We start from the raw sequence: 18895 nt of genomic DNA on the forward strand, positions 1-18895 counted from the left end.
GCATGTCCTTGAGTTCAAGATTTAGAAAAGCATTAAATGTCCAGTTACAAAGAAATTTCATTCTTCATAGCAATATTGGAGAGAAGCCCAATATTGATGCCAATTTTGTCAATGTGCAACAGTCTACAGCTCGCCAGTCAAATTGAAATAAGAGCCTGTTTCCTTCGAACCTTGAACCTACTTTGTCTTTGCACAAAATTCACTATGGTAAGCCAACGCCTCCTTAATTGCTATTTTGATATGACGTTTTTTTGCATTGGAAACATTTCACATTGCATCCTATGTAATCCTATTTGCTAATGGGTTTGCTTATAACATTTTTAAGTGGTAATGGAGACATCTTTCATAGTCAGTTTTCTTTTTACCAACTAATTATATTCATGGACCTGAAGATATGGCGCCCATAGATCACCCTTTCAACAATAAGGGATTTGCTTTGCAAGTCCTCTCCTTGAAATATCAGTGAATCACATCACCTGCCAGTTTTGTTGCGATGCAGTGGAAGCAGCATTAATTTGATGTGAAAATAATCAGTTTTAGTGAATAAAGTGGGTGCGTAATCTATGCAAAATGCCATCTCCTGACTGACAATTACAATGTGGCTGTAATACTTGGCTGGCAGTTTGAAATTCTGATGGGTCACACTCAGCTTCTGCTGAAAAACAGCATCCCCAAATATAACTCTCAGAAACCTAAAATGAACAAGGGGAAAAAAAGTAACCGGTTGTTTCAACCATATGCGTAATTTTGTATCAGGAAATCAGAGGTTGGTGCCATTGTGCTATGGTGTATTTTATCAAAACTGTTTAAGAGATTGAACATACCATACCCTGTAGACAGGTTAGCAATGATGACAGAAAACTTGTACCAATGCCATATGCTGTCTTATACCTGCAATATTTTACTAAATGTGCAACTGCCTTTTTAAAAATTTTATATTGTGTAAAGTAGGTTAAAGATATTTAATTTTGTGGACTTAATATTCTGGCGAAATTCAACATTAATTAATGAAGAAGGGAATATATCAATGGTTTTAATCACTGGCAATAATGAAAGGTTATTGTGGTATTAAGGTAGAATCTCAATTTGAAAATGTTATTTGTTTTCAAGAAAGTATATCTGACTTGTAATTTAGTTGACTGTTCTGAGGGGCACTGTCTTAAGTAGACTTTTCCTCAATCAAGACCTTCCACAACTCTAAGTTAAATAATTAAATGAGCAAAAGACTCTTAAATCTGTTGAATGGAACTTGACTCTCACTGGATATTAAGAATAAACAATCCTTTTTAAACAGAAAAGGTGTAGCTCTGCTCTGTCAATGGGGACTGAAATTCAGGCTTTCTCATGAGGAAACAGAGATAATTCATTTTATCAATCAATAACTACAGTCTGCAGTCAATTAAACAATTATGTGAGAAAAAGGCAGCTGCTGTGAGTATTTAATCCACTGATCCTTGTAAATGCCTTCTTGCAACTTTTGTACCCATTTCATCTCTTTACAATATTATTAATAATATTCTATCCACAAACATCTTGTGTGTCTGGCAGAACCATTTCAATAGGTTTTTTTTAATGTTTGTTTTGCAAGTTGTGGAGATGGTTTTGTGCTTTGGCCTTGAATCAACCGGGAGTTGAATCTGAAGCACTCCATGTGTTTCACAGTGCTAAGCTCAACTGCTGTCAAAATCAAACCACTTTGCTTTAGAAAGTCCAATGCTACAATAATTGTTATCCTTGTCAAAGCATGAAGACCGACATCCCTTCTGGAGCAGACTTGAATTCAAGCATCAGTTATAACATGCCAAGATATTATCCACACTGTCTGGTCCAGATTGGAATCGGAAACTTCATGTGAGAGAAAAATTGCAAGCAAATTGTGATTAAAACTTACCCCCAAAATAACAGTGTGTTTGATTTTCAGAGACTGCTAAAAATATACATTTTTCATTAGCTCTATGGTTCCTCAATAATAATCTTAATAATTTATGTGCAATTAAAAATAAGCTTCTGAGCTGATAAATAGCATGTTGGAGATTTCCAAAAAAAACCCACACTGTTTTGCTTATTTTTAACCCAACTGTGTTATTATTCAGAGGGTCACCCTGTCGAACAAAGTTTGAATTAGGTTTGTTCTTTGCTTCCCCAAAATCCCTCTGATTGTCTGATGCCCCAGTGGAGCTATGTATGGGAAGCCAAAGGGGGAATATTTTAATCACTGGGCTGATTTTTATCAGGAGAGTGGTGACCCCAGTGTCGCGGTGGAAAGCAGATCCTGAGGCAGAGCTTGCCAGCAGCGAGATCCGCTTGGCAATTTTACCACAGGCAGCTTCCTAATTGGCCATCTGTGGGCCTGCCATCCAATTAAGGAGCAAACTTAAGAGACAGAAAATGTGCCTCCTTACCGCTCAGCACTCAAGTTAATCCTTTCTAATACTGTAAACAAAACAGGAATGTTGGCAATGAGAAACAGCATAAGCGGTATTACCCGATATTATTTCAGTTCTCATTCTTTTGTCAAGCTTGTCACTCCCTTCTGAATGTAACTTCCTCCAGCCTTTCGCAACATCAGCACTCTCCACTATTGCCACTTCTGCCTTCAGCTGCCTCAATCCCAAGTTTTAGAAATCTTGCCTGAAACTGCACCACTTCTCTACCTGTCTCTCTCTCTTCCTTTCATATGCTCCTTAAAAACTGCCTTCTTGACCAATTGTGTAGTCATCTGTCCTAACTTTATCATGCTCACATGCAGTATCTATAGATTTTGTATTATTTTAAAGATGCTGTATAAATTCAGGCTTTGATGTTGTATCCACAGATTGTCTGTGGCCATCTAACTCAAAAGACACTTCAGTAGGCTTAGTGTGTGTTTGGACTGGTCAAGGAAGTTGACTCTCATGTTACTGCTATTTTCGATTATGTTTGAATTTATTTGGCCTCTGTTCATTCTAAAACTGATTATACAGCACCATTTAACCCTTTCATTAACTCCTACCAATTACACACATGCACGCTTAGCAAAACTGATGTTGAATCTGAAAAACGAAAACTAAAAATGCGCTCAGCTCTTTCTTTGTCTTGTTGTACTTGTCATGCAGTAAACATGCTTGAAACTAAACTTGGCAATGCAAAACAACATAATTATAGTCATCCCACATGCAGCAGTTTATTTGTTTAACATACCCAATTTTGTTAGTCAAGAAGATATTGTTTAAATAGTTGCATATGTTCAGTTGCCAGTTCTGAGGAACTCAAAATGTAGATTAACTAAATACAGTGTAATCACCAACTAATTAAAACCAACACAAGATTAACTTTAACAGCAGTGTTCCCACCTTTATTTTAAAATTCTCCACCCTCGTGTTTAACAGCCCTGGTCTCTTCCCCAACTTGTTAAATTGTGGAACAGTTTTCTTTTTAATATTTTGTTTTACATAATTCCATTGTCAAATGCACAGTCCAGACTGGTGCTGTTTGGAGTATGTGTAAGCTATATTTTGTAACACACAACACTAAGGATTTATTATCTTCAGTAACACAATGTGCATTACCTAGTTCTGAGTTCATATTCAGCTGCACAGAATATATAATGTACAAAGATTCCTTAGATCTGAAGAAAGAATGATTGGTGGAATATTTAAAGTACTGTTTCCCATCTTGCTACCAAACTGAAGTATCACAAGTCTAAAAGATATATAATGGAAATGAAAACAATCCCCATCGTTGCCCACATTAGCAGGTTTAGATGTGCAGTTATTTCTTTTTTTGAGAGTTTGCATTCTATTTCCTTCCTCATCTTGGATCCAGACGTTTCACTACTCTTGAGGGAGAGGTGATATAGGATCATCTGACTGACTTCAAAAGATGGTTCAATAGCTGCACTTGAGGAAGTGAACAAGTCAAGTTCAGTTTTCCATCCCCCAGTTTCTCCTCATTCTCTCCTCCAGTTGACAATAAGGTGAGGAGCTGATTGTGTGGAGGGGATGACACACTGTTGTAACACTACATCTCTCAGGTTGTCGAAATTTCTTCATGCTGCCCTATTGCTTATGTTAATTTGTTTGGAGAAGGCTTAACATTCATATCTGATCTCAACTAAATGTAATTTTTTTCAACGATACAGCGAGCCATTGAGAAAGATAGGCATCTGTGCTGTCCTGACTGTTGCCCCATACAATAGTTGGCAAGTTCACAAACAGGATGCTGATGTGAGCTTACCTCTAGCAGGGTGTTTTATTTGATGTAACAATGCTTATATTATCTCCCAAAATACAAGAAACTGGACATGTATATTGTGGTATTGAAGAATCTAATAAACATTTATTACAATTAACTATCTTGCACAAACAAAACATTCTGCATGCATTTAAATGTCTGATCCAACAATTGTTAATAACAGAAGAGCATGCTTCCAGAAGAGTATCATGCTTAAAGTGATGTGAGATACGGTACAGTATGAAATCTATGCCCTCCAGTCACATGCAAAGATACAGTAAATATATCATGAGCATATGTCGTGAAGATTTTCTGACATACTGATTTTGAGGTACAAATTTGGATATCAGCTTTGATGATGGTGTTCATCATGGCAGAGAGTTAGTCAGTATTCAGTCTCTAGAACAATGTTCTCTCTATGCTGCATCGATAAACAGCCAGTCCAAGGGTCCGTACATGGTGATCAGCATGCCAAGACTTTTCCCAGCATTGACTTACAGTTTTGGAAGTCACGGCTGTGTACACAGATCTCAGAGGTCCTACCAAATCAAAAAATTTCGAGGGAACATATCTCTAGAGTCAAAATTTAAAAATGATCATTTTAAGTAAGTTGTCAGAGATAGGCAGGATGTAAAACTGTGTCTCAGTAAGAGTTAGTAACAAAGGAGATAAGATTAGTCATTTCTATTTGTAGACTATACCACTTCAAAATGCCATTATCAATAGCATCAGTCAGAGATTGTTTGTTGAAAGAACTTTTATGTCTAACTTTGAATGCTCTATGACTGTAATGAGCATCTTTGAGCCACCACAGCATGGAAATCCTGTGCTGTTGAGAGAGAAATGTCTTAAAAACAGAACATCTTTAATAAGAGTAATTGCTTGATGCTCTGTTGACTGAACTCAGTCAGATGCTTTTTGTCAGTCTTGTGTATAAAGCTCACTTGGGCTCAGTTATTACATTTTGAACTATGAAAAGGTTTTGACGATTGATTGTTACTCCACCTAACTCCTTTGTAACTCGACAGTGTAGTGTTCGTGCTGCAAACAATGTGGCAGAAGCTTATGTGTTTACCTGTTTTTGTACTGCTCTGCTGGTTGGTGTAGGTGTACAGATCAGCAACAGTGTGGTGCAAAAATGACAAGAAAACTGGGGTTAATCAGTTTTCAAAAACTAAAGATAAAATGAATTGTACTTAACTGTTTTAAATTACATTTTTTGGAATCTACATGGTGTGTCTTATTCCCAACACACACACCTCTTTTGTCCTGAGATTTTATTTTTTGTAGAATTCTCACTTTTTTTAAAACGTCCATTTTCTCATGTTCTTAGATAACTACTGTTCTTAAAACAAAACATTATTTTCAGCTGTATCCTTCTTGGAAGGCCAATAAGTTAAGGATTTTTCTCCCGCAGCAGCAATAGAATAAATACATTTTTAATGTATTGCTTCAGATTCATCCTCAGGGCTGAAAATATAAGTAATTAAAAATGTCCTAGAATGTTTGTGTACTGTACCTGCTGTGAATGTGACTTCCCTGTTGCTAACCAGATGACATTCCAACACGGTTTCTACTTTGAATCTGCTGGGTTTGCTGAATGAGTCATACACACCAGGACATACACCAGGCAGGCGAAAGCCTCCATCTCTAAAGATGTGCAAACTACAGAAGAGACTGAAAACACATTATCTCTGTAAGAATGTGATGACCAAAGAGCAGACCACCCTAATATGCTGGTTCATATACAAATCTGAATGGATAAGAGGAAGAGAAGTCTTTTTATTTCAGTTACTAGAATATGTGTTCTTTTTACACAGACTGATGTTGCATCATGTCCCAATTCTCAGTCTGTTCTCTCTCAGGTTCTGCTCTTAATTAGTGCTAATTAGACCTCATTAACATGCAAATGAGTCTTTAATTAAAAAAGCAAGATAAATATTGATACTAATTTGTATACAAAATTTCATGAAATTGAGTCATTGGCATTGCAATATTTGCCTGAAACTTCTTAATAAGAGTGAATTAACCCACATTTGCATAAATTAATTAGCCCTCATTATGAATGGCAATGATAAAGACTGCACAGGGTGCATCTCACTTCTAACAATGGTGTAATGACTGAGGCCTGCCAACAGCAACACAATAATATAACCCCAATTATGATGACAGAAAATTATTCAAGTAACACTTACAGTAATCCAAAGGAATTTCTACAATGGGAATGAAATTCATGCTGTATTACAAGTGATGCTATTTCTGTCTTATCAACATGTAATCCTGTTCTAATATTTTCCTATTGTCACATTATTCCATCCCCATTAATACATACAAGATATTCTTTCCCTACTGTAATATCATCCTTTTGCCCAGTCTTCTGAATGCTGCATTTCCACATAATGCCCTGTATTATGTTCTTATTCAACCCTAAAAATGCTGGTTCATTCCCAATGCATTGATTAATTAACTTAATTGTATGTTATTTTTATAACTCTTAGGATAATTATTTTCTGGGAGAAAGTGAGGACTGCAGATGCTGAAGAGTCAGGGTCGAAAGTGTAGCACTGGAAAAGCACAGCAGGTCAGGCAACATCTGAGGAGCAGGAGAGTCGATGTTACGGACATTTCTGATGAAGAGCTTATGTCTGAAACATTGATTGTCCTGCTCCTTGGATGCTGCCTGACCTGCTGCGCTTTTCCAGTGCCACACTTTTCGACTCAGAATTATTTTCTGGTTTACTCTGCCACTGCATTTAATCAATACCAAGATATCAATGATATCAATGAAAGAGCATTGAACCTTCCAATTGGATGTAACAATGAGTAGTGTCATGCAAGGTTTGGTGTTTTGCATTTGCTATGGTGAAAGGTGGCTTGATGGAAGAAAGATTCTTCCTTTGAGCAATGAAGTGAAAAATTTGAAGGAGTTGCTGTCTTTTTTTTTTGCATCTACCTGGCAGTTGCTTCAGTTCCTGGTGCAGTTTTCTTTCATGCTGGCAACAAATCAAATTTCCATTTTGTGTTGTGCCTAGTGGCCTAAGCAAGTCATTGACTCATACTCTGTGGGAATCCAAAAAAACCTTGCTCCCTGCGTCATGCTGAGCATTAAAGCATTTATATATTCTGTATTTAAGAGGTAGGCCAGGACAGGAATGATAATAAAATGGGTACACTGAATCTCATATAAAGAGGAAGAAAATATTATTAACAAGATAAGAAATGTTATCAGTAGTAAGCTAAATTGAATCTAGCACCTTTTGGAGATGCTCTTCATCTGATGTTTCATCAACAAAAAGTAGCAAATACAGTTAATTGACACAAGGTCCTTCTGAGCAACATAGTGTAGACTTCTTCATTCTAAACTGATTGGTCTAATCTGATGTTAAAAGCGATCTGGGGATTGCAAGACTCTCTGTGAATAATGATCTGTTTTGCCACCTTAAGACTTGACAGTCAAATGAATCTTGACACGTTAAAATCCCTGGCGATGGCACCTCCTCATTCACTATTGATTAGCTTTCTTTCCCAATCATATTCACATCACTGGGCAGTTGGATTTTCTTTCCATGATACAAAATATCATGCTGTGATCTCGGGCCGATGTGAAGGTCCAAGCATTTTTAAGGTTAAATTTTTTTGATGGCTAGCCCTTTGGGTGCTGCAAGATTTTCCTACCAGTTAATGAGATGAATTTACAAGAGAAACTTTTGAAGAACAATGCACCACATTTATATCCTTGGAGATAGCTTTGCATTCCAGTTGAATGCTGGAAATGTATTCTTTATTTCCCTGGAAATTTCAGACTTGAATCTGGATTATGCTTGTATCAGAATTTTTGTAGACCCAAAAAGAATGACAAATCGCTTATATTTGTAGTCTGCTCTGAACATTTGCATTTTCAGCCTGCTTTATTCATCAACTCTGCAAGTCAAACTGAGTCACAATAGTACACTTCTGCTATGATGAAAATATTATCAAAATAATCTTTAACAAACCTTGACTACTCAACATTTGAATGTCAGTAATAGATTTCTCTAAGTGGCAATATTAACAGCAAGAATAAGAATGGTGTAATGGCATAATGGCATAATTTTGGAATACTTAGTAAATTGCTGTGTCTAAATCAGAAACTCCATATAATAGCACTGACAGAAAAATTATTCTTCCTGGAAGTCTATAAGTAGACTTGTATTTGCCAGTAGTCATGGTACTGTAACATATGCAGTGTATGAAGTTTGTTCATTAAAAAATACATAAGCGCACAAAATTTTGGAATGAGTTTCACAAGTGAAGGAACACCAGAGTCGCCTTCATGTGTGACATATCAGCTATTTATGTTTGTTCCATCAATGCATGCTTTTGATTGAATATTAAATCAGTCCCTATCTATTCATACAGATTTTGTTTCTACATTGAGTTCTTGTTTGCTGTGAATACACGTTGGTTTTGTCTCACATATATTAGTTGTTCCCTTTGTTCACACATGTTGATACTTTGGGCAGTGAGATTAGCTGTTCACTTGGGACACGAGGTAATGACATACACTGTGTCGAGAGTTTCCTTACAACCAACTGCAAATTATTTCTTGATAATACTGCAGTAATGATGTCACAAAGGAGGTTAATTCTCTCTTGTAAACACCATAGCTCACAGCACTGTTGCCATGCAACTCCCCAAACAGTAGTAAGGAACAGAAGTGGTAATTCTTAATTTAAAAAGCAGAAACTGTGAATGTTATGTAAAATATTAGACATTAAGAATTGAGATCAAAGCTGTAATCTAATTGTGGATTGCAGGTAATATTTTCAACACATTTCAACTTCACTCTAACTGTTTATAATGTTGTTCAAACTCAATTACATTATAGCTACTTGTTTTTTTTTATTTGTATTTTCATGAGCTTTATTTGCTTGTCAAAATCACAAGAAAACAAACACTGCAGAACCTGCATTTAATATGTGCAAACAATTCAAAACTCTACCTTTATGAAATAGGAGGCTTAAAAAAAAGTAACTGTAGATATTATATAACCCGTGCAATACAACAGCTATGAATAAGCAGCAGCAAAACATTTTGGTAGGGTTTCAGGATTTATGCAAGGCAATTTTATTTTTTCCTTTGTCATTCATTGTCTCATTGTGCGGTACTAACACTGTTTTCTTTTATGTTTCTAGCTTTGGCATTAAGCCCTCTCTGGTTGGGTACATCATAGTCATATTCTGGTCAAATGTTTTAAAAGAGAGGTTCTTGGAATGCCTCTGGACGATGTTGCCAATTTGTGGAAAATGGTCGAGTTTGTGTTCTGAAATCTCAAACCTGATTGAACAACCCAAACTCATTTTGTTTTCAAGTGGGAGAGAAGGGAGATATTCACTTAGCTGCTTGTGCTACATGAAAATGCAGGTCCTAAAGGAAAAATTAGTGTGTGCTAATCCACAGTGCTACTCTGTCAACCAACTGTAGCAGTTTTTGTTACTGTATCCCTTTGTCATTGAACAGTTGTAACCAGGGTCATCATGTAAATGTTTTGTACAAATTTTAAAATACTATCATTAAACTGTTTAACATGTCAAATGATTCAAAGAATAAAATTAAGGAAAGCAATGTACCTTGAATAGATACTCCAAATGACCTGATCAGGAATGAATACAGACATATATATAAATCTATTATTAGTTATGAGCCTTGTATGCATGTACCCAGTGGTTTACCATTCATGTGTTTAGTGATTTAATGTGAAATTGGTGCGGAAAATATGTTTGAATTTATTATATTGTTAAGCATCAGAAAAGGAAGTGCTACTTACGAGTATCTCAACATCTTCATTAGATCACAGCATGTTTAGTCAGCTATTCAAAATAACCTTTTAATAAATGTCCTTCTAGTTTGACTTGTCAAAAAAATAATTGAGATAAACCAAATTCATGCTGGTTGCAGTGTTTGTTGCATTCTGAGCACAGCTTCCGAGTTATGTTCGGAGACCTCCTTTCCTTTTGGGACAAAATACATATTCCTTGTGCATCTTCTAATGATGCAACATCCTTCTTGTTTCTACAGCTCAGAATTTTAATTTTCAGATTTCAAAGTGAAACAGTAAGTTGTCAGTCAGATGGGCCTACCGTTTTTTCTGGTAATCATTTTGTTTCTGTAAGAGTCTAGAATGGAATAATCGGTAATGTAATATAATTAAATGAGAAGAATCAGTGGAAGTCTTTGGAGATCATCTGAACTGGATGATCGCCCAAAGTGTGTTCTTTTCTAAAGCTGTAAACAGCTTTTTTGTGAACCAATGCTGTAGATGTTTAGCAATGTGTATTCTGGTATAAAACTCTGTTGATATTTATAGCTTTAATAGAATTAATTTAATCTACCCAGCAGTTTGACTATTTTGGAAATCTGTTTACCATATTGTAATATTTCTTTGTCGTGTTTGGGTTGTGGCCATTCATGGAAAGACAAACCTTTTATTGCTGGTCCATAATTGCCCATGAAAAGGTCTTGGTGATTGCCTTCATGATCCAGTGCAGTCTTTATGGTGAATATACTCCAATATACTTAAGCAGTGCTAGGATTTTGACCCAATGTCAATGAACAATTTATGTGATATATGACCAACTTGGATTGTCATACGTTTGCTGCTCATGTTCTTCAAGTTGATAGAGGTCATGCACTTTTCATTTTACCAGAAGCATCAACAGCAACTGTGTATAGTCAGGCAAAGTGTTTTTGAACAGACCTTAGTCATTGATGAGCAAGCATATTCTTCAGAGGGAACCAGGGTCAGCTCAGGACAACTACATTGTTGCCGCATGACAAATGAAGATTATATTTGTTGTTACCCAGGTCCATGCACAGGATGTTTAAATGAACAATCCATTCAGTGACCAAATCAGAAAACCTAGTAGCTAATGAAGCCCCATTGACACAAACTAATAATTTGCTTACTAGAGATAGCTGTTTGCATCAAATGATGTCAATAAATCATGGATACTAATTATGAAACTAATTGACAATTTGTCTGATGGCCAATTTATATTGACAATCATTTTTTGACACCACAAGACCAGTCCTAAAAACCTTAACTATATTGAATGACGTTGATAATCGATTGTTTAGATTTATCAACTGGAGATAATTTGATTGACAAATAAACCAGCAATTGTATTAGTAATTTCTGTTAATAGGACTTGCTACAGTAAAGAATCTAATCTAAAGAATCTAAAAGAATCTATCAAGAACAATAACTTGCATTCAAGCATTGCCTTTTAAAGTAAGCAATATGTTCCAAAGTATTTAAAAAATGCTGCGTGCATTTTGATAAAATTTTTGTTTTGCTTATGGGGGAATCTACAATGTTGTAACAAAAGCCTTGAACTTCCTCCCTAACCATCATGAAACTATTATGTTCAAGAAAGCAGCTCACAACAACTTTTTGACGGACATTTAAAGATGAGCTAAAAGTGCTAATCTAACCAGTAATATTTACATCCTGTGAATAAATTTTGTAAAAAAAAAGGATAATTTCTTCATTTATTTATATGTCAAGATATGAATTAGGAGAAAGAGTAGGCTGTTTACCACCTCAAGCCTGCTCTGTCCTTTAATACAATCACGGCTGATTTGAATATAATCCCAACTCTGTGCTCGCACTTTGCCTCGTACCCTTTCATCCCTTGCTTGGCAAGGCTCTATTTACCTCTGCCTTAAAATATTCAGAGACTCTGCTTCTACCACCTTTACAGGAAGAAAGTTCCAAAGTCTCTCAATCCCTTGAGAAAGATATTCTTATCTGAAATGGTTGGCCCTTTGTTTTTAAACAATGGCTCCAGCTGAGAGTTCCAGATTCTCCCACAAGAGAAAACATCCTTTTGGCATCTGACCTGTCAACACCCTTCAGAATCTTATGCGTTACAATCAAGTTCCCTTTTCCCCTGCTAAGCTCCAGTAAATACAAGTCTAGCCTGGTCTACCTTTCCTTACACAACAACCTCCCCATTCCAGTTATTAGTCCAGTAAACCTCCGTTTAACGTTTCCAATACATTTATATCTTCAAATAAGGAGACCAATATTATGCATAATACTCCAGATGTGGTCTCACCAATGCCCTGAAAATATGAAGCATAACTTCCCTAATTTTGTATTCCATTCCTCTTGGAACAAACAGTAACATCTTTCTTGATTAGTTGTTGTACCTGCATATGAACCTTTTGTAATTCATGCACTAGGACACTCAGCTCCCTCTGCAGTGCCGAACTGGGCAATCTCTGACCATTTATACCAAATAATTCTTCCAAAATTAATGATTTCACATTTTCGCATATTCTTCTTCATTTGTCAGGTCTTTTCTCATTAACTTAACCTAATTAAAATAGAACTTATCATTCTTTGTGTCATCAACAAAATTTAGCAACTTTATCTTTGGTCCCTTCTTTCAATTCATTTATTTAAATAGGAAAATGATGAGGTCCCAGCGCATCCTTGTGGCAAACCACAAGTATAAGATGTAGCACAGGCAGCAGCGCATTGTAAGCAGTATGGCTGACTTACATGTAGAGCTATTACAGACCATAACTCAGGAAGGTGTGAGCTTCCAATATTTTAGAAGGTTGCCAGACACCCTGCAGTTAGCCAGCATGTGTCCCTCACTCAAGATGGATTCCGACATAGTGGATTAGGTGTTCTGCATCACAAATCATGGGAAGTGCTGTGGCAACTTGTGTAGATACTATCCATATATTGCATTTGTTCAACAGTTTTAATGTGCTTGCTTTGTATGTCAGGCTATGAATCTCTGTGAATGGTTTGAATGTAATACCACAACAATAGATTTGTATTGATATTTGTGAAGGAAGTGCTCCAAAATGGTGTTTTAGCCTGGCTTATATTGTGTGCATGGACTTTGGGATTTCTTTTCTCTCAAGACAAGAGCATCTTAAGTTAGAAACTAGCATCCCCTTCTTTCAATAGCACTTCTATATTTAGGTGATGGCTTTAATGAAGAGGATGATTCCAAAGGAGTGGCATTGAGACATTAAAAAAAATGCTTTGTTGAAAGGTGAGAAAAGTTAATATGAAGAGAAAAGCTTTATAGTGGAGAGAGAGGTAGAGAGCCAGAGGAATATAGCAAAGGAACTCCAGACTGTGAACTGTAAGTAAAACGAGACATAACTGCTCAGGGGCAAGGGACACATGGTGCCAAAGAAGTCAGGGGTGATTTTCCCCTCTCTACGGACGGAGGAATGTAATGGCAAGGACATTGATTGAGCCAATCTGGAGTCAGGGGTTCGGAGCCAGGAAAGTTGATGTTAAAATTCTCTAGAAACTAAAGTTTAATCTGTGAGAAATTCCGAAGGTTTCTCAATAAGCTATTCTTGGTCCTCCTTGAACAGTTCACCCAAGTGGGTTGCTGACAGTGTGACAGTTCTTCACACAAAAATGCACAATGTTAAAGTCCAATGTAACTAGATTGATAAACTGCAGAGTGAACAGGCAATTGAGATGAACAGTGACAATTAATGCCTAGAAGGAGACTTTTTGTGATTTTACATCCAGGAACAATCCAGGATTTGTAAGACATATACTCTGAAAAGTTCTGCAGTAAGAAAATCTGGTGTTTATAGCAGATGACTTGCATTATGCTGTAACAACTGATGTCATTAACACAAATCTATGCTGTTAGTGCTTTTATTATTCGTTGACGGCATATGGGTGTCAGTGGCTTGGCCAGCATTTAATGTCTTTCCTTAGTTGCCCATGAAATGTGATGGTGAGCTGCCTGTTTGAACTGCTGCAATTTATTTGGTTTTGGTAGACCCACAATGCCATTAAAGAGTGAGTTCCAGGCTTTTAACCCAACCCTGAAGGGAAAAATATATATTTCCAAGTCAGGTTTGGAGATAAACTTGCAGTATTTTTTTCCCCCATGTATCTGCTGCCTTTATCATTCGAGATGGTAAGGTTTGTGGATTTGGAAGGTGCTGTCTCAGGAGCCTTGGTAAATGTCTGCAGTGCATCTTGTAGACAGTATGCATTACTGTTACTAACTGTTGGTGGTGGAGAGAGTGAATGTCTGAGGATGTGATACCAATCAAGTGGCTGCATTGTCCTGGATGGTGTCACATTTCTTAAGTGCCGTTGCACTCATCCAGGTGAATAGGAAGTATTCCATCATTAATTACAACATTAATTTCTGTCCTTAGCTAGAAATGATGCTATAATAATGAAGACTAATGAAATATTTAGAAAAGCTATCATTTCATCTCGTTCAGGGCAAACAGTTGCCTTTGTACTCTTTAGCGTGAGTGATGAGGAACAGTACTATACATAACAATTTGGTTAAATTGTGGAGGAACACTAATAATATGAGGAGCTGCTGGTTATTGCAGGTTGCTTTGCTTTGCTTGTTTTTTTGAACCCACGTAACTGAAGAGCACTGTCACCTGATAACTGTCTACCTCAGATATGATTTGGATTTTGGTGGATAGTTTGGAAGGTCCTAACACTGCATTGATTCCCTCTTCCATAGAGGCTCATTACTCTCCAGAGTCATGTCAGCCTCTGATTCTAAGGTTACGCTCTAACAATAGCAAAAATACAAAGGGAAACTGTTTCATGCTAATACCATACTTGTTATACAGCCTGAAATCTTCTAAATCTGAAATTGGAATAGAACATAATTATGATCAAAATGAAAATTTGTTCCAATTGACTTCAGTGTTCTTATATCTATTGGCATTCAACTATCAGAATTGGACCTTTGATTTATCTTCAACAAAATACCAGCATTTCTAAGTAACTGTCCAGACAATGAACATTGATCTGAATCATATTTCAAAAAGATATGTACCTCCCAACCTCCCTTAAGGATACTTTTTTTCAAAACACATTTCTAGGTTATTTGTACAATTGGTGCTAAAGATCCCAAACTTTCAAGCCTAAAATGCATTCAGTGCAGCGAGTGTTTCTGTGACATTCTGAGCTTGTTTTATGCTAGAAGCCAGACTTGTCTAGAGGTTGAATTATAATCACCATTGAGTTACTAATTTTGCTTGTTTGTAGGCCTTTTGAAGAGGCTCCAAATATTAAACTGAAACATTTTGGACAATAAGCAAGGGTGATGTTTGGAGGGTTTTTATTTTCATTTCTTGAGGAACTGACTTCAAAAACCACCTTAACAAGAGAATAGTTGTTGGCAATGTTTACAAGTTATTGTCAGGAAGTTAACAGCAAATTATTAACAGATTATGGCAACATTAACTAAAGTAAAAACAGAAAATGCTGTAGAAATTCAGCAAATCTGGTAGCATCTGATAAGAAAGAAACAGAGTTAACGTTACCAATTCTGTGGACTTGAAATGTTAACTCTGTCAGATCTTGCCAGACCTACTAATTTTCTCAGGAATTTTTATTACTTCTGATTTTGAGCATCCACCGTAGTTTGCTTTTATTACATTAATGAAGATGTTTTTATTTGTGATTAACACATTTTCAGCTGTTCAAATTAAACTTTTCCAAGCTACCACACTTAAGTATGTCAATAAATAGTTTTTAAAGCAATTTTATTTTTAAATGGTGTTTTAATACCCTGCCTGATTGTGCTAGTTCATGACACATGATGCATTTGTCAATTTACAAGAGTGTTTGCACAGAAATTCAGGGTGGGTGAGGGAAGGAGCAGTTTTCAAAATGACCATTATTTGCATAAGAATTGCCAATTGCACTTAAAGTGGAAATTCTACTCTTATAACACAAATAATTACCAAACTGAACACAAAAGACTTCTAAAGCAATTTTAGAGAGGGAATATGTTTTGTCTTTTTGCAGTTTGTGTCCTATTAACGATATCACTCTATTGAATAACTTCAGTTTAAGGCATAGCATGGTCGTGGTAATGTCTTGAATGTGTAACTTGAAATTTATTCATCCATTGGAAAAGCCCATCACAAATGGCTGCCATGCAATTTAGTCAAATTAGTTGATCGATTAATATGGAAGGAGCCATAAGACTGAGAAGATAACAAACTGTCTGCATAGAAAGGTGTCTTGGTTTCTATTTCACCGATTGGCTTGGATCCATGTTGACATTGTTAGCAGTGGATGGTTATTTAAAGGTGAAGGATAGATAATAAGAGCATGAGTTTCCCTTTTAATAATGAAAGGTGTGAGGGAGAGCATGTTAGGTGGTGACTAACCCGTAACCCTACTGCTGAGAAAACTCAACCTCTTGTGCATCAATCAGTTTATTAAGAACTGACAGTCAGAGCATTGGTGAGTTTCTCGGCCTATCAAAGTTCTCAACACTGGCATCCCCGGTCACCAGCAGCTGCCAGTCAATCAGAGGCCAGTAACTCTCGGTCCTCAAGGCTGATGGTCAAGGCTTACTCCTTAGGACATCCATCAGCATGAAGGTAAGATCTCTCTGTCTGTCTGTCTGTCTGTGTGTGTGTCTCTCTCTCTCTCTCTCTCTCTCTCTCTCTCTCTCTCTCTCTCTCTCTCTCTCTCTCTCTCTCTCTCTCTCTCACACACACTCACTCACTCACACTCAAATCTGTGCCTCTGATTGCGGGGCGGTTGGAAACTTTCCTCCTCAACGTGGCTGATAAGTTGGTCCAGTTTCCCAGTTAGAATACGAGCTCCTTTTCTCACCAATACGGCAAGCAGGTAATAAGGGAAGTGGCCAATGGTCCTAATTGATAGCAGATTAAAAAAGTCACCTGTGCTTTCTCATGTCCAACACTTAATTGCTGAGGTGGCAAGAAAGAGGTAAGTATTCTGCCGAATCAACCTGCACCATAATGCACTTTGCTTGCCCCCTCTCTTTGCCGCTTCCAGGAAGGGGAAATTTCCACTCTGCTTTCTTTTCAGAAAGCAGATTGTAATTGAATTTACTGTAGAGAAGAATGACTGAAACTAAGAGCAAACTGTTGGTTTATGACTTTACATTGATGTTTTGTGCAGTTGAACCTTACAATCAATGGAAAATGAAGTTGATATGTGAACATGGATTAAGTCTTTGCCAAGAAAGAAACAAACTGTGACCTTGACACTGTCACTTCCTACTAGAAGCAAGATGAGCTGCACTGTGCTCAGAGCTAGGATCTCAACAGTTGGAAGCTGAGGACATTTTAGAAGTTCTATTAAAATTATGGAAAATAGTCCTGCCGACTACAGTGATTGCTTAGCAGTTAGTGGGCAGCACAGTGGCACAGTGGTTAGCACTGCTGCCTCACAGCGCCAGAGACCCGGGTTCAATTCCCGCCTCGGCGACTGTGTGAAATTTGCACATTCTCCCCGTGTCTGTGTGGGTTTCCTCCGGTTGCTCTGGTTTCTTCCCACAGTCCAAAAATGTGCAGGTTAGGTGAATTGGCCATGCTAAATTGCCCGTAGTGTTAGGGGCAGTGGTGAATGTAGGGGAATGGGTCTGGGTGGGTTGCGCTTCAGCGAGTCAATGTGGACTTGTTGGGCCGAAGGGCCTGTTTCCACACTGTCAGTAATCTAATTTAATATATAAAAAAGTAATCTAATGATAAAAATGATGTATTAAATGCATATGAGGCACTAATAATAGGATTTAACAAGATTGCAAAAATTCTGCTCGGAGAATCTTAATTCACAGCTTGCCTTTAAACTTGCAAACTATATTTAAGGTGTAAAACATGGACATATTAACTAGAGTTAGACTTTTACAAAAACAAACTTCTGTAACCTATCAGAAGCCATAAAAATGATTATTGGGAAAAAATTAATTCCTTGCAGCTGTAATGGCTCAAGTGGGACATTCAGTGACCCAAAGAATGTTAGTGGAAATGCAAGGCTGATAGTGTGGTGCTGGAAAAGCACAGCAGGTTGGGCAGTATCCAAGGAGCAGCAGAATCGATGTTTCGGGCAAAAGCCCTTCATCATGATTCCCGATGAAGGACTTATGCCCGAAATGTCGATTCGCCTGCTTCTCGGATGCTGCCTGACCTGTTGCACTTTTTAAGGACCACACTCTCAACTCTGATCTCAAGCATCTGCAGTCATAGAGTCATAGAGATGTACAGCACGGAAACAGACCCTTCAGTCCAACCCGTTCATGCCGACCAGATATCCCAACCCAATCTCGTCCCACCTGGCAGCACCTGGCCCATCTCCCTCCAAACCCTTCCTATTCATATACTCATCCAAATGCCTCTTAAATGTTGCAATTGTACCAGCCTCCACCATTTCCTCTGGCAGATCATTCCATACACGTACCACCCTCTGCGTGAAAAAGTTACAACTTAGGTCTCTTTTATATTTTTCCCCTCTTATTCTAAACCTATGCCCTCTAGTTCTGGACTCCCAACCCCAGGGAAAAGACTTTGCCTATTTATCCTATCCATGTCCCTCATAATTTTGTAAACCTCTATAAGGTCACCCCTCAGCCTCCGACTCTCCAGAGAAAACAGCCCCAGCCTGTTCAGCCTCTCCCTGTAGCTCAAATCCTCCAACCCTGGCAACATCCTTGTAAATCTTTTCTGAACCCTTTCAAATTTCACAACATCTTTCCGATAGGAAGGAGACCAGAATTGCATGCAATATTCCAACAGTGGTCTAACCAATGTCCTGTACAGCCGCAACATGACCTCCCAACTGCTGTACTCAATACTCTGACCAATAAAGGAAAGCATACCAAACACCTTCTTCAGTATCCTATCTACC

The 18895-nt window shown here is 37.4% G+C and overlaps 1 protein-coding gene across 24 annotated transcripts in view; it reads left to right on the top strand.

Moving 5' to 3' along the window:
* The window catches only part of rbfox3a (RNA binding fox-1 homolog 3a), a 1559488-nt gene that overhangs the window by 1097973 nt on the left and 442620 nt on the right, over window positions 1–18895 (top strand). The gene's annotated exons all lie outside the window — the stretch shown is intronic.

Source organism: Chiloscyllium plagiosum, unplaced genomic scaffold, assembly GCF_037043375.1.
Source record: "Chiloscyllium plagiosum isolate Xiang-an unplaced genomic scaffold, Cpla_swu_hap1 HiC_scaffold_25, whole genome shotgun sequence".
NCBI lineage: Eukaryota > Metazoa > Chordata > Chondrichthyes > Orectolobiformes > Hemiscylliidae > Chiloscyllium > Chiloscyllium plagiosum.